This window comes from Dryobates pubescens, chromosome 3 (assembly GCF_014839835.1).
Source record: "Dryobates pubescens isolate bDryPub1 chromosome 3, bDryPub1.pri, whole genome shotgun sequence".
NCBI lineage: Eukaryota > Metazoa > Chordata > Aves > Piciformes > Picidae > Dryobates > Dryobates pubescens.
The window spans coordinates 27,376,227-27,393,198 of NC_071614.1; positions in this window are offsets into that span (position 1 = coordinate 27,376,227).

The following is a 16,972-nucleotide window of genomic DNA, read 5'->3' on the forward strand; positions in this document are numbered from 1 at the left end:
TAGCCTTTCAATTATTTCTCTGTAGTTCACGTAAATTGGTCTGATAGCAGAGAAAATTCTTGATTCAGTATGACCTGTAGAAATAAGCTGGTTGAGTCCATGATGGCTTTATTTCACCATGTCCATGTATATGGTGTTCATTATGTGTGTTACTTTTCACACATATTGTAGTTTCGATTACAGATACTGGACCAAAACCACTTTATTGACATTATTTGTCAGCTGGAAATATTGTAATGGTAGTATTGACAGGAGATATTGGGAAAGGAGAAAATAAGTCACATACACATTTTAATTTTCTTTTAATGTTTAATGATTTTTTTTTCTCTTTCATAATTTAGAAGGAATTCTGCAAAAGAGCCAGGAGTGGATTGGCTGAGAGTCAGGTTCCACACCGCTTTTCCAGATTTATTTACTTATTTACTTACTTATTTTTAAATTAATAGTGTAATCCTTTCTATCATGGCTTTACATACCTTAGAAAAGGAAGAGAAAGAAGCCTGTTACATTTATCAATGATGCTTCAATGTCAATTTGCAAGAAACTTGTACCAATTGCATAGATTTATTCTGATTAAAAAAGGAGTGGAGAAAAATATGTGACAACTTCAGACAGTCAATCTCATATAACTAGGCCATTCATGGTGTTTGGGCACCAGACACATTGATTTAAGCCAAAGCTACTGTATTGTAAAGGTATTTGATTAATATAACTACCTCGAGAAACATTTCCTCACTCCTTTGCAGAGTCTTGGGTCATATTGGCTATTGACTCAGCAGTGTTCAAAAGATTTTTGTAAGCATCTATAACTATTTTTATGACTCCATTCTTGGAAAACAGAATAATGGGAGAGAGAAAGCAGATGAGACTTCTGCCACTGGAACCCCTGCAGTATGCAGTCACAGGAGGGAATCCTTACCCCTCGGAGAATTACTGGTTAACACATGTATTTCCTGCCTGCGACCTTAGACAGCAACTCGAAGATAAGGACCTGTATTTTATGAGGTAAGCCTTCTTTTTCCCTAAGAAACTTTCTGGGAAGAGCTGTGGTGACAGATAACAGCAGAAGATAAGCAAGTGACAGACCAGTGTTTTCAGAAATATCAGGAATATATAATTAGTTTCCCCTTCATCTCCCAAATGCTGCTGGCATTTCTTTGTGGTAGCCACAGACAACTGCAGAGAAGGACAAATGGAGAATGAAACATGGTGACAGTCTCATCAAGTTGGTTTCTGTAAAGCAACCCTTAAGTTCTGACTGAACAAGTTGTAAGAGATGACACATTTCTCCTGCTGTTATGACTTTTGTTGCACTGGGCACATTAATTGCAAGTTACTTGGTACGTGTTACTACTATGTTATGCACCAGCTGAACAATAATACACGGTAAGCAGATAAGCAACACTAATGATGTGTGCAACTCATGCCTTTAGTACATGCTGGCAGGATTGAGAAGAAAATAACTAGGTCTCTTATACCACAAAAGCTATTTCAGCACAACACAACACACTGTGCAGGATAAGTATGAAGCCTGCATTGCTTGTATGCTGTCTACACCTTCATCAGTATTTTGAAATCCTTGCAGTAGTTTTGAGATAAATGGTATCTGACACATAAGAACTATGTCAGTAAACTGAGTGCATCTTATTTAATTAGGAAGACATTTGTAGGCAGGAGGGCTTTAACCATATGATGTATTGGGATGCAGCTGCTGTCTTCTCCCATTAGCACATCTTGGGAAATTGCTTTTCTCTGTTTCACAAGATTCAGTTCCTTTTGTAACAGGTCTTGCCTCTGTTAGTACCACCCTTCCCTTGACCTTGATGCTAATGCACAGTGGGTAAACACAACTTAAAAGTGTCTGAGTTTAATAAAGATGCTACGAAAAAAAAATAAATCATTGTAGATGACCTGTAGCATCCCTGAAAAGAGGCACTTCTGTTGACTTCCCTCAGAGTTTGAGAGGGAACAATAAATATTAGAGGCTGAGGGAGCTGGGATTGTTTAGCCTGGAGAAGAGGAGGCTAGGGGGAGATGCTATTGCTGTCTACAACTACCTGAAGGGTGGTTGTAGCCAGGAGGGGATTGGTCTCTTCTCCCAGGCAACCAGTACCAGAACAAGAGGACACAGTCTCAAGCTGCACCAGAGGAACTTGAGGCTTGAGGTGAGGAGAAAGTTCTTCACTGAGATAGTCACTAGACATTGGAATGGGCTGCCCAGGGAGGTGGTGGGGTCACCATCCCTGGAGGGCTTCAAAAGGGGATTGGACATGGCACTTGGTGCCATGGTTTAGTCATGAGATCTGTGGTGACAGGTTGGACTTGATGATCTTTGAGGTCTCTTCCAACCTTGGTGATTCTGTGATATCTTACTACCTCACTATGGTCTCAGGAGATAAAATTATTTACTGCAAAAGACATTGGGTTGCTCTGATGAAGAGTTCAGTATACCTGAAATACAATTCCTAGCTTTTATGAAGTGTTTTGAAATTTTAAGTTGATTGAGTGGTTTTATTTGAAATGTCTACAGCTTTCTAAAAATAGTATCTTCTACTATGTGGTTGTTCCTCAGATCTTTATATGCATGCTTACATGGGCACATGGGCAATTCCATTCAAGGTATGTGGAAAATTTTTATTTATGGAAACCAGAATTTATCTTTTATATTTTACAGATATTATGACTTGTTGTATGTTTATATGCATATTTATTAAAACAAATTAATGCAATTATGCATTTACTTTATTACTTAAAGTAAGCTAATTTTAAATAATGCTTTCAATTATCCTGTTCCAATTATCATGTTCCAAAACATGACCGCTATTGATATTTGTTTGTATTGCAAAAGATCCTAGAGATATGGTTTTGGACACAAAAAACTCTTTGTACTATGCAACTATAAAGCCAGAACAAATTGCATTCTGTGCCTTGATGTGCTTTATAGGCAAGTTGTAAACAACAGCAGTCCATCCTATGAATATATGTAATTAGTGAAATGTAGGCAATACATAGAAATTCTGAAGGTGAATATTAAAGAAGCTAGAGAGACTGGAAAAAGATCAGGTCTGATATATCACCTTCAGTGATAAATAGGAATTTGCCATTAATCCCATTCTGTAGACACTCTATTGTTGAATTTGGGAAGGAGTGAGTTAGATAGTCACACATATTGTAGTCAAGAAGAACACAAAATCATGGGTCACTCCCGCAAAAATCTGGGTACTATCATACTCCAGAAGGACATACAGGGTGAGACATTTAATGCAGCTGCATGTGAGACTGTGCCTGCAGCTACATTTATGGATAGTGTGGTGTAGAGACAGAAGGATTGTGGTTTGGTTTGATGTGATCTGTTACTGTCCTTATACAGCACAACTACTTTTCATCTTTACTAGTCATGATGTCTGCACTCGGTAGTGGTCTCAGCTGTGCACCTTGTCTAATAGGTGCTACAAAGCAGATTTATGTAAAAGTGTCCCTGACTGCCCTGCCACTTTCAGTGCAGTTCCAGAGCTGGGTGACTGAATGCCTTGCAGCTGCGTTGCAAAGTGGTTCTAGGTGGAGTGCAATTTTGGTTCCACTCTGGGAGAGAAATTATTTCAAGGCTCCAAATGAAAGATACTAAAATGATGTTGTATAAATGAAATCTTAGGTGTCTGTTGGACGTCTTTCAGCATAAGAAGAGGTAATACCAGAGTATTTACATGCATACCTCTACATACCATTTTAATTACTTGTTTCCACTTTCATAGCCTGCAGTAATATAAAGAGAGCTGAACAGTTTTGACTATAAAAACAGCCATGGACTAGGTCTAGAAAGATAATGTTATATTTTTTCCTGATGTTAGATGCCAACAGCCATAATCCATCTCTCACAAATATTTTGAAATTATACATCAGCACTGGCAACTGACTTCTGCTTTTCATTTTTGCAATAGGAGGTAAGTTTTGCCATTGCCCCCTCTCTTTTTAAATTCATTTTAGTTTCAAAATGAGCATTAGAACCATCTGGCTCATAAACAGCAAGCGAATAACATTTCTTCATGATTGATTATTCAATATAACCTCAGGTAAGTGTAGCATGACTAGTTAATTGAAAATTGCTTTCCACTTAAAATTCACTCTGTGCTAGCCAATGATAAATAATTATTTCATCTGGCTCATTTCACATTATATACTCTAAACACTTGAGCCCCTTGCTGACTTCAGAAAACAAAGAGATTATTCTCTGTTCCACAACTTTTCAATGCCTTTTTTTTTTTTCATTCCCCAATTTTGTTAGCACTTTTTTACTTTTGAATTGCACTTATTCAGGCAGATGGAGGAACTAGCTCATTTTATCTATGCATCCTTATTTCCCTAAAGATTGTTCCTTATTTGAAATAAAATAAAAGAACTGACTGAACTCTTTGGCTCAATCATTGTGAAGTAGGTGCTATAACTTACAAAGGTACATTGTGTTTTCAGAACTGATAATATCGTCTTAGTGCCTGAGAATGGAGAAAAATTAACTATGCAAAACAATCACATGGAGAAACAGATGCTGCAAAACTTTCATGTTTTGTATTATCAACTCAATACACTTCATGTGGTCTGGAACAGTTTTCAAGTCAACTGAGACCAAATTATAGTCATACAAACAAGAAACAAAATGAAACAAAAAGATGGAATTCTTTGACTGCAATTCATCTCAGGACTTCAGGTCAGATTGAGACAGTGACAAGACGCAGCATGACATTTTCCATGTGACATTTATCAAAGCTTCTTTCTGGAAATATTGTTCTATTAATCAAGGTATTGACAATTCTAGTTATAGGGGCCCTATAAATATTTATGTTACTGTAAGAGTTTTATATCTCATTTCTCCTCTCCTCATTTGTCGCATTGATGTGTTCTGTCTTTCATTTACTTTTAAGTAGCAGCGTAAGCACTTTAGAGGCACAGCATGCCTATATATAGACATGCCAGTATATATTCATTCTGTAAGTACCTGTATGGCACTACTGCAATTATTTACAATAACAAGTGTTCAAATATTGAGCTACTGGTTTTGTTTTCCATCCACCTTTTTTGCTGACAACTGGCGGATTATCATGCAAAACAGGAAGCTCAGCCTGAGTGCTTGATTTAAGCTGAACTGAATTTATGTCACAAGATCAGTGAAAGGAAATAAAATCCAAAATTCTGATTCCTTAAACTGTCTCAGACAATTTAGTGCAATATATAGAGTAAGAAAGGAAGAAAATCATAACATGGTTAGTGATTTGCATTTGATGGGAAGAGATAATAGCTGAAAAGCTCAGTATAGTGATAACCACGTCAGCCATTACCTCCCCTTCTCACCCAATGTAATCAAAGCCCTACATAAAGTGCCTCCTTGCTGGGAGTGTAATGACATTAAGTGTTGAGAAGAGAGAATATTAAGATCCCTTTCTCAGTTATGACATGCTTCTGGTTTGTGCAAAATGTTTAGCTTTTTTAGCGAGGTGCTGAAGTTTATCTGCTGTACAGATATGTGAACTTCAGACATTCAAGGGAAATATACAAAAATAAAAGGTCACAGTAATAAATATTTTAAATTACAGAAGATGAGCAAATATTTCAGAGAGCAAATATTTCAGAAATCAAATCTCATTTATTTGCTCTGCTTCTACATGAAGCATTAAAAGCCTACACTAGGTGTCAGATTCTCCATACTGTTGTACCTGTCTTAAATAAATGGATGTATCTATAAATGGACCTGAACTATCAGAGAGTCAGGAGCCATGCACACTGCTAAAAATATGTTTCTGCCTGAAAACAGTGATAATTACATTGGAGAAAGAGGCCCACCATAATTTTATTTTTCTGATCTTCTTTTTATACTAATAGGTCAAAATGTTGGGCTATACTGGTATTTAAGATTCAGACTATGTATTGAAGAACAAAACACTTTCACAAGTTTTAACCAAATCCCCAGCCACAAAGCAAGAGTCTTGGAACATATGCCACTATGATAAATATGATAATCTTAAAAGATAGATGGCTGCTGCAAATGAAATAAAAACCCCATGGTGCACATTGATATGTAAAGGGCCAAAAATTATTTGAAACACTTAAAAAATAGTCAAGAGAACAGCATTTCCTCTTAATTCTACCAAATGCTATTACAAGAACCAGAAGCAACATCCCAGTAACATTCCACATTTCCTCTTAATCTTAGACTCCTACATGGAAACAAATACTCTCCTGACAGATTTGAGTAGGGTACATACTGCTGCTTTCTTCAAGGTTTTTGTAACTAGTTATTCTTGAAGCTTTTTTTTTTTCCATTCCTCAGTGACTTATCCTGCCCAGGATAGCCAGAGAAATTCTGAGTCGGTGTTTTTCACATAAATGCCTTCTCATATATAAGTGACTATATGCAACAGCTATGTTCTAGGTTAAACAGATTTAAAGAGAAATAAATTGTACAATTACTTGTGCCTTAAGACTTCAGAGTACCAGTTTCTTAACCACTGTAATGTTCTGTCAAGAAAAGACTTTGAGAGGAGTTTTGCATGTATGAAGGTGTTTCCACATAAGAAAAGTGGCGTGGAGGAATATGGCACTGGTGTTTAAGGAGACAGGAATGTTCTTGGCAATGAAGTGGAGACAGGACTGTAATTAGTTACATCTACAGAACCTTGAAGAATAATTATAATCTCTTAAAGCTCTTGCCTACTACTATCTGAGAAGATAAATACTAAAATATCTAGTGGCCTGGATATTCAATGCTATGAATGTGAACTGGAGCATTTAAGAAAATACATCTGCCCACGTTGTACCATGGAAGTCCTGCAGATGAAGTGAGTATGACTCCAATGGTGTGTCCAAGAACTCTTGAGTTTCATTTGGTTAGTGGATTCTCTTGGGGAGGGCACTTTACATTGCTTCTCCTCTGTCCCTTTATTGCACTGCTCTTCTTCACCTCCTTCTTCCCTGTCTTAACTCTTTGGAGAGTAAGCAGTTTGCTACAATGGCAGTTTGTCACAAGCATTGTTTTCTTAGACCTTTATTTTATACTTAATGCTAACTCATCCTGTGTGGGTGGCTATGGCAAGTTGGATCCCATCATATGTCATATGGAAACGGTGATAGCTGTTCCCCCTCTACAATACCTTGAGCCTGGTAACTGGCATATTACTCTAGTACTTCAACTATTACAACAGAGCAACTCCATCTTGTTTTGATATGCTGTATCCCTTTAAGTGTTTTAGCTGACTATCTATCTTTTGTATCTATTAGCTCATCTCCTATAGGTCAAACATCACAAATACTTGAAAAGAGCTCAAAAAGCTCTAATTTCTTCTCCAATATAGTAAATGGTTTTGGTGTCCCATACTTTTCTCTCAGCTCATCCCATGAAACTATGGTAAAATTGTAGCAGAAAAAGTGTTCCTATATTAACTTTCTCAAATTTCAGACTGCAATTAAACTTACAGGATTCACAAATGTGACCATCCCTTGGGAAAAAAAAAATGAAAGATTAGGATTTTAAAAAGGAATCACTTTAAAGTTGACATGAGAACCTGAAACAGAGCAGATCTACATCCAAGTTTGAAAATGAACTGCAAGGACCTTAAATAGGACAGGCACTTTTAAAGGATAAATTGCAATTCCCACTGAAATGAATAAGTCAAAAGATATAAATAATGTCAAAATAATAAGAATTCCAGAGTAGCTTAAAAATTACATCTGGGCAGAGAGTCTTTAAAATATACTTTAACTTCCTTTGCACATTAGTGACAGAATACCAATTCAATACCTTCAAATGTTGCTGCTACACTATTGAAACTGGCAATAAAATAAATGAAACCAGCTCAATTTTCTGCTTAATTTAAATGCATTAAAATGAATGTGATTCTCCATAGTACTTTCAGCAAACACTTTGGTCCTTCTAAGCAAGAATCATAAACCATCTTCCACAGCAGAGCTCTGGAACATTTGGCAGATCTAAATATTTCGGTCACATACACTAAAACCCTAAAAAAAAACAAAGCAAAGCAAACCAAACTAACAAAACCAACCAAACAAAAAATCAAAATAAAACCAAACAGGCCAAACCACCAAACCCCCAAACCAAACCAACAACCCCCCCCAACAACTAACAAACAAACAAACAAATAAACAAAACCCCACAAAATCCCCAAACAAACCCAACCAACAAAAGCCAACTTTGATTCAGTGTAACAATAACTGGAAGTTTTAACCTCAGGCCAATTTATTCATCAATCAGTAAATACATTTTAACTTTTTGCATTTGTAGAGATCATTAAAAGACAGGAGGAGACCTGATGGGGTGCTTGGTGCCATGGTTTAGTTGATTAGATGGTGTTGGATGATGGGCTGGACATGATGATCTCGAAGGTCTCTTCCAACCCAGTCTATTCTATTCTATTCTATTCTATTCTATTCTAGTGATTGTCATCATGCAGAATTAACTGTTTCTTTGTGCTGATAGTCAGGAAGAAGTGCCAAAGTAGTATGCATAGTCAAATATCACATACAGAGAGTCTTATACCTGATCATTATTTTATCATTAATATTATTTACATGCAAATATTGGATAAAAGTAATATTCCCTTTCCAGAGCCTTGAATAAGAGTAGATTTAGAGGGAGAGGAACATTTTATTTTACCTTTGCAATGTAATTCCTAAACATATAGCTGCTCTTATGTTTATAAAAACATTATAAAAGCACATTGAAATGCAGTGCACAACTTGGGGTTCTTGACCAAAACCATGGGACTTTCACTGCTGGTGGCCTTACTAAAATTTTCTCTATTTGCAGAATGAAAATACTGAACAAATACTTAAGAATGGGTAAACAGGGAATGAAGAAACCCCAAATCTAGCTGCTGACAGTAATGAATTTGTCACATAATATAGCATTTGGTATGTGGGTGTACTTGGCTAAACCCATGATAGTGGGCAAGCTGAAAGTACTGCAAAAACAACAGCAATCTCCTTGGTCTCTGACTTTTCATCTTTGCTTACGCAGATGTTTATTTATTCTGCTATTTATATCTCAACTGACACTTGGAACATTGTCAAAATACAGCAGAGATTTCCAGTAAAATAGCTTAAATCAGATGAACCATCTTACAGACTTCCTTACTTTAAAAAGAGAAAGAATCCTGGAAGTATTGCAACTCAGAGAAGCACACATCTCACTTTTACAGAAGATTGATCTAACTTCAGATTAAAACAAGTCTGGACTAACAGGTCCAAAGTCTAGTTTAGAATAGATCTCCACCCCCACCAAGCACTATTATTACAGGTGGCTTTCTACTTTTATCAAGTTTGTCTTTCAAATGTAGGACCTAAGCCTTATTCTTAATTTCAAGTCCTTTATTGAGAAATAATAAAACCTACTTTCCGTGCAAGCTTTCTCTCTTTGGTTGCTCAACCAGAATGAGCTGAAAGAATTTTGAGCTGAAAGAATTTGCTTTCAGATCATTTCAGCATCTTTCCAGCACTAAGAACTGAGATACTGAGAGAGTGATCTCAGGTGGCAGGATGCTACCTTTACTTTCTTAGTTCAACCTAAACAATCCCAAGGTATGTACTGTGGTTTATGAATCTTGCATTATTTTTGATTTGCAATTCCAATACAATTACTAAAATAAGTGTTTATATTTCTGACTGAAATTATAGACCCCACTTCAAGCATCACCACACAAATGTGTGTTTTGCAGGAAACTGTTTGTCATCTCTTCAAACCAAGCATTATAATAATGAGTTCTTTCTATGTATATGAGCCTCTGTGACTGAAGGATAAAGTTGTCCCTTCCATTTCCTCCTTCACTTTGGTCTTCTAACATCTTTTTTTGTCCTTTGCCTTATTGTATAGCTTTCTTCCTTCTTGGTTGAAGAATAACTTCATTCTCAGTTTCCCAGCGAGTCTCTATGCTGATACTAATTTAACCCAGTGGCAGCAAGAGCCAGACTTCAGCTATGCTGAAGAAAATTGCATCCAATTATATCTTTAACAGCACAAACCCTTCCTACTTTTTAGCATCTGTTCGTAAAACCTCACTGAAAAGCAGGGAAATGTTGCTAGCTGTATGCAACAACAAAACTGAGAGAGAGAAACATGGGATCACTGAAGCATAGTGAATCACTTCTCAAGTGACTTTTTTAAAGTAATGTAATTAGAATTTAAGATGTCACCTGAAGAGGAAATATCTGAAATCCTCAGGTCTGTAAATGCCTTGTTATCATTAGGTGAAATTGAAAAGGTGCCTAAAGTTTTGCCTTGCAAATTCTCCTTCCTGCAACTCTGTGTCTTTCTTGAGTGCAAACTGGGATCCTTTCATTTACTTTTGGTTCCTTGAAAGACTCATCAAGGTATTCAGGATAGACCTATGGTGTATCTGTGGGAATGAGCTGACTAATTAACAGGAAAGAGAAGGAGAAATCACTTAATTTGTAGTCCACCTGGATCAAATGATAGGTGTCATGATCCTGTGGACAGAGTGAACGAGCACTATATGCAAAAAAAAGTTCAAACCATTCATCAGGGAATTATCCAAAGTGCATATGATCACAGGACCTGTCAGACATTTCCTCTTTTCCTTGAAGCCTTTTTGACGTGCAGCTCAGAACTGAAGAACCACTGGACTGGATGAAAAAACTAACAACAAGTATTTAATATTGTTATCAGGAAAAATGCCTAAAAAAGGGGGAAATCTGGATTCCTCTTTTTGCCCCAGGTAGCATTTATGTATTAAATGTTAAACAGCCAGGTAATAAAATAAACAAACATGGTTGAAAGCTGGGACTGGAACCTGTGACTTAATCTCTGAGAGAGACAACATTGCTGTCATGAACTGGCCTAACTGATCTCAAACTTTTCTGCAGAAATTCAAGACAACCTCACAGAGAAATAATTTCTAGTTTACCAGAGACTCTTTGCTGGGAAATCATTCCAGGCCAGTAACTCTCTCTTGGTGTATAATAACAAGTTTGTGTTCCCAGTTCAAGGATGAATTTTATTGTCAAATGCCAAGATCCTATGCCTTCCTTCTTGGATGCCAGTACTGACATCTGTACTTGGTGTTACATCTATGCAGGGCTGTTGTCTCGCATGGAGGTCAACAGCCAGAGTGCTGCCTGTCTTATTGCTTTTCAGATGTTTAACCTTTCAGAATAGCTAAAGTGACTGTTGGGAGAGGCCAGCAGCCCATGCTGGTTTATGAAGCATGGCCAGTGACTGTCTGGGAGGCATAAGTGCTAGTTTGGGTCATTCTAGTAGCTTAGCCATGCAGAGTGAACTTCCTCTGTTTCAGAACATTCCCTTGCACTGTTTAAATTATTATTTTAAACATAGCTATAAATGATCTGTTAAAGTCATTCAGGAAGCATGTTGTGCTTTTGCTAATCTGGGTTTATTATAGTAAGTTCTAGCTGGGGCTCTGGCTGCAGGCATTTGTCCTCAGCACTCACTGACATTGATGCAGCACACACTGACTGCTGCAGGTTGCAACTCCTTGCATCGAGACAAGCCAGCACTAGTCAGTGTGGTGCCTCCTGGGAGCTTCTCTGCAACCAGGAAGGATGGAAACATTCATGAGAAGGAATGGGGTACATCTGCAAAGTAAACTGTGTATTATGTACACACAACTGAGGTTTAATCTATCTTCACTCTTTAACCAGACACTCTTGGTCTTGGCAATGGTTGCTTGATAAAATGATGGTTTTTCCCACCTTGCGTCTCTAATTGCCCACAGTAAGCAATGAATCCCAGCATAAAATGAGCATTGATAATCATAACTGCCTTTCATTTTCATCTTTGAAGAGAAGAGATCCATTTGGGATATTTCAAGTCATTTGTTAATTCCAATTGTGTGAAATCCTTTTCAATGTGATTTGAATTCATGACTGAAGTATTCTGAAATGGCTGAAAAGACTGTTTCTAATTTTGTGTAACAAAATATGCCAACACATCTTTACCCATTTCTTGACTGATTTGGTGCTGCTTGATGCAAAATCACCAAAGAATTCTAGAAAATTTACTTCCAGTATGCATCTAAGCACTAAGATTTGGGAACTTTGTTACCAGTGTGCCAGTGAAGCATCATATCTAGTTGAAAACCAACAACTTTATGTTACAGTGCAGAGGCATCAGGAGTGAAGTGGAACTTCACCCTTACTTCATTGTTCTTGGATGAATAGCATTAGATTAACAGCAGGACCTGCTGAGCCAAGGGCTGGTGCACATCCACATTTTAGAGTAAGAGATTTCCTTCTCAGCTTTCACTGTTGCCACCACCAACCTGTCAGTGCTCTAAATCAGGTCAATGTTACTTCATTATTGCTTTTAATGAATATTAATGCTAACTGAATCAGCTATGTGAGTTGGGCTTAGCTGGCATACTGCAGAGCTGTCAGATGTTCTGAACAGCAAATGCAACATATATCTTTGTTATGTTTGCATGGAAAATCCTGGAGAACATAAAACTCTTATATTGCTACTTATTTGGATGTTATATGTAAGAAGAAAACATTTGTCATGGAATACAAGTCATTAACTGCTTAGTGTATATTTCTGCATGTCATCCGCTATCTTTACTCTTTAGGGGATGTATATAGCTTATAAGTAAGCCTTATAGATCAACAGGTTGACAAGCATGATTTCATGTAAGTTTGTAAAACCTTTAGAGTTACTGGAACTATGTGATTACATAAACTGAAGAACATTATTTCAGATTCAACAAGTTTTTGACTATAGCCTGTAGATTCCAGACTGCCCATTGTCATCTACTATGTTACATATTATTACCAATACCATGAACTTTGTACTTGCAAAATTCTTGTATCTTTTTGGGAGCTTATATGACAGTGAAATTATATCTGTACATTTTTTAAGACGGAAGACCTGTGACAAGCGACTTCTGGCAAAGAGAAAGGTTATACAGAATATTAAATTATGCAATACCATATGATTTTTGAAATATCTGTTAAAAAGCCATGATATAGTCCTTCTGTCATTCCTGAAAGTAATGCATTCAGTAAAATAATGTCATCTATTACTGTATGCACCACTCTCTGTATATCTGAATCAATCAACAGCTGGAAATCGTGTAGCATGCATTTGCCTTTTCTTATTTTCCTTAGGCAAAAAATATCCCCCCCCCCCTTACTATAGAATGAAAAATGTTTTGCCTTTCTGACTTTTTCAGGTTTTCATTTTTTTTCTACAAGAAAATAACGTGTTCTGCCTACCACAAGTCTTAGCAACAATTAAGCACTACTAGGTTGAATGGCAAAACCTTTTAAAGTCTAAGATTATATTGTTGGCATGCAGTGGTCACACAGACTACTGGATTCACACCACAGAAGCCACATGTTCTTTAATCCTTGTCTCAAACACAGTTGCACATAAAGCAAGTCAGCATTACTGATGCAGTGGTAAAAAGTACCTGGATCACATCTTTACACCCCCTTCCAAGTCCTTCAGGCCAGCAAATTTTTGGATAAGCTTTAATTCAGTTCATGTCTTGTTAATGGATCTGCACTGCACTTAGTAGTTTCTTAATGGAGATTTATCATTTCTGTAGTATATGATTTTTCTTCTAGATAGGAGGGTTGCATTGTGATTTCTAAAATGTTTGTAACTAACATGCTTTTTTTTCCCTTTTCTTTTTTCTTTTGTTGAATAATTCTTCTAAGGATGCAATGATTTCTGCTCATACAAAAGTACAAAAACCTCTTTTGATTTTAGAGTTGAATTTTAAACTCATATAAAAAGGGAGAGAATGATGAATTACAAAAATGACTTATTATAAAACACATTTAAATGCAGAGCTAGAGCTTAAATTTAGTAGCTAGGGAAATTACAGAAGAGCTATAAGCCACTTCTATACACTACTTTATAGCTTTGGAATATTGTAAATGACATTGAGGAAATGAGTCACTTCTGACATTCAGAACAGATCTCTTTTTTGAAAGCTTCATCATTCTGTGTGTTTTGTTGTAGGCATACAAGGTGTTTGAGAATCTCTTACAGGCAAGAGGCCAACGTCTCCTGAGATAACCTGGGAGAGACAACTTGTTACCTAACTAGCGGATTAAGCAATTTCTTATTTGTCAGTGCCATCATTCTAAAATCATTAATGTCTCTGTGTCATAAATCAAACCTTATTTGTCCAAAAATAAAATAATGTATTCACTTCTTCAATTTAATATTGTCACTTCAGATTAAAAACAGTTTGTTGATAAATAGCTCAAATATTTTCTTAACTTGAATTTTATCAAAATAATAGTCAGAAAATGATTTTACTGAATTGCAACTGCATGAAAAGTTTAGCTACCTTATTTTAAAATCATTCTCCATTCTAAATGGAGGATGTGTCAAAGAACAGCGACCATGCTAGAGGCAGAGAAATCCATTTTTAAAAGTATTTGCAAATCCAAGACTATAGAGGACATACAAGTCTTACAAATCCTTCAATGAACATAAACTATAAGGAAATTGATTTATTTTCTTTAGAGAAAAGAATGTTCTTCACAGTTTCCATGTCCGGAAAAAGTGTTTACAAAGGAAACAATGATAGATTATATTCCACGTCTCTTGCTGCTAGAGGAAAACAAGAATTGGCTGCATTTGCAGCAAAGATTTATTCTAGATATTAATAAACGTACTTTTTGTTTCCTTAGCTTTCCTGTGAAGCTGTGGTATAGCAGCCCTCTAGAAAGGTTGTGGTATCCATTTCATTGGATATAAATAACTCACAGCACAGGACTAAGACTGTGGGAAGATTTTTTACAGCAAAAATGCAAAGTGAGTGCAGGGAATGAGACCCTCCACCATATGCACAGGAAAGCAGCAGTGAAGTGACCTGTGGAACCCTATCCAGCTGTGGTGCATCTGTGCTGGATGGTCTTAAAAGTAAATTTGGGATTGGAGTCAGAGAGGAAAAGGTTAATGGCCAAAACAAAAGTGAGCTGAGGAGAGATGGAGAAGTAGCGTCCAAGAGTTGTGTGTCACCTTGAACAAGCACAGAGAAATTTACAAGCTAGTAAGGCAATGAACAAGCAAATGCAACCCAAGTGGGATTTTCAGAAGCGCTTTTGCACAAAGTGTCCTCTTCCTCAGCGTAGATTAGAGTTTTAGGTGCTTTAAAAATCTCACTTGGGCTATGCGTGTCTGTAGTGACAGTGGTATCTTCAAAATATGGCCTTTCAGCAGCCCACTTTTCTCTACAATGGAAAAAATAGCAATAACCACAGTATTGCTCCTTTGGAGGGTGCCTCTGAAGACAGTTTTGTTAAAAGAGGACTCTGGGATTCTCAGGTACAATTTCATAAAAATGATGGGAAAAGGAAAAATGTCGCTTTCCTTATTGGTGTTCAGTGTCAGATGTGGACCCCAAAGCTTACCCCGACTCCTAGCAAGCCATGGAGGAAATTGATTTAATAAAAATGAAAAGAGTATTTCAGGAAGAAGACTCAACAGCTACAGCTGCTGATGACCCCTACATATTTGAAACTGAGTCTAAGCTGCAGTTCCCTCAACAATCTATGTTGGTTTTTGTTTGTTTGGCTTTTTTGCTTGTTGGTTTGCTTTTTATCTGCTCTAAAATTGGGATGGGATTTAGCTTCAGAATAATGTAACTCATGCCAGTTATTTACGTGGAACTGCTTGCACGGGAGCTAGTGTTGAGTAGCCAGTGGACACACAGCCAGTGCAGTCAGTGGAGTCTGGAAGTCTGTCCAACTCATGCTGAATAAGACAGCTGCCTATATTTAGGCACCTACTGCTGTTCAAGATGTCTTCAGGCTTCAAGATGTCTGCTAAGACTTGTGAGATACCATATGACCTGGAAACCCCTTCAGTGTCTGAAGTGCCAGTGATCAGCTATGTCTAAGTAAATGAATCTCACCCTTATCTGGGATCAGATGAATACATCCATAGACCACAGTGACTGCTGGAAGCCTAAACATCTCTTGACATGGGGAAATCCCCACACAGAAAATGAATTCAGAGTTTTGTAGTTTGACATGGAAACCCACCTGTGGTCTATATCCCACTGCAAAATGGGACTGTTCTACACAGTGCTAGTTTAGTTAGTTAGTTTAGAAAAATAATTGCACCATGGTTTTAGCTGCAGCACTTAATACTGCTCCACAGCTCTGAGTACCATTTAATAAAAGCATACCCTTTCTCCTCAGATGACAGCTTTCTCAGACCATGCATGAACATTAGTTCCAGTTTGCTTTGGCTTCCTTCCCTGTCTCTCAGGAGAGAAAATACCCAGCAGCATTCTACACTATGACTCTCCAGTGTCCCTCTGGTCAGTACAAGGTGCTTCTTCACTGTTCCCTGCACTTTGCCAGTCAATCTCTAACCTGTAAGTACAGTCCAATTCAGGCTGAAAAATTGAATACATTTGCTGGTCATTCAAATGTTTGCAAATCTGCCACCTTTATTGAGAATTGTCCTCTTTATAGAAGCAATTACAATATCTGATATTTCTCTACAGAAAAAAATAGATGTGCAGTTCATGTCAGGTATTTGTAAGTTGCCTTTCCCTTATTATTTTCTTTGCTGATGTAGTCTGATTGTCAGGGACAGGAAAATGCAAAGACTTTGACTGAAATAACTATCATAGAGCACTGGTTAGGAGGTAAGCAGAGTGTGGGTTTTGTATTTTTGTAACTGAAATCTGTGCTACGTGTGCTAATTTTAACTCCCTGCCCAGGCATATATCAAAGGCAATCTGTGCCATTTTGGTCCATTCCTGCAGAATTGCAGGGAAACATTTTGGTGCTTAACAGACTCTCTCTGAACATTCCTTATTCCCCATACTTTGGCCTCTTTTAGTTTCCATAAACATTCCTCTCAGGCAGCAGAAGCAGCACTTAGCCAGCCTTAGATGTGTGTACAACTCTTGGAAGCCCTTCCCAGAAAGATGTTTGGGAAGATACCCTCTTGGTTGACCTCTTG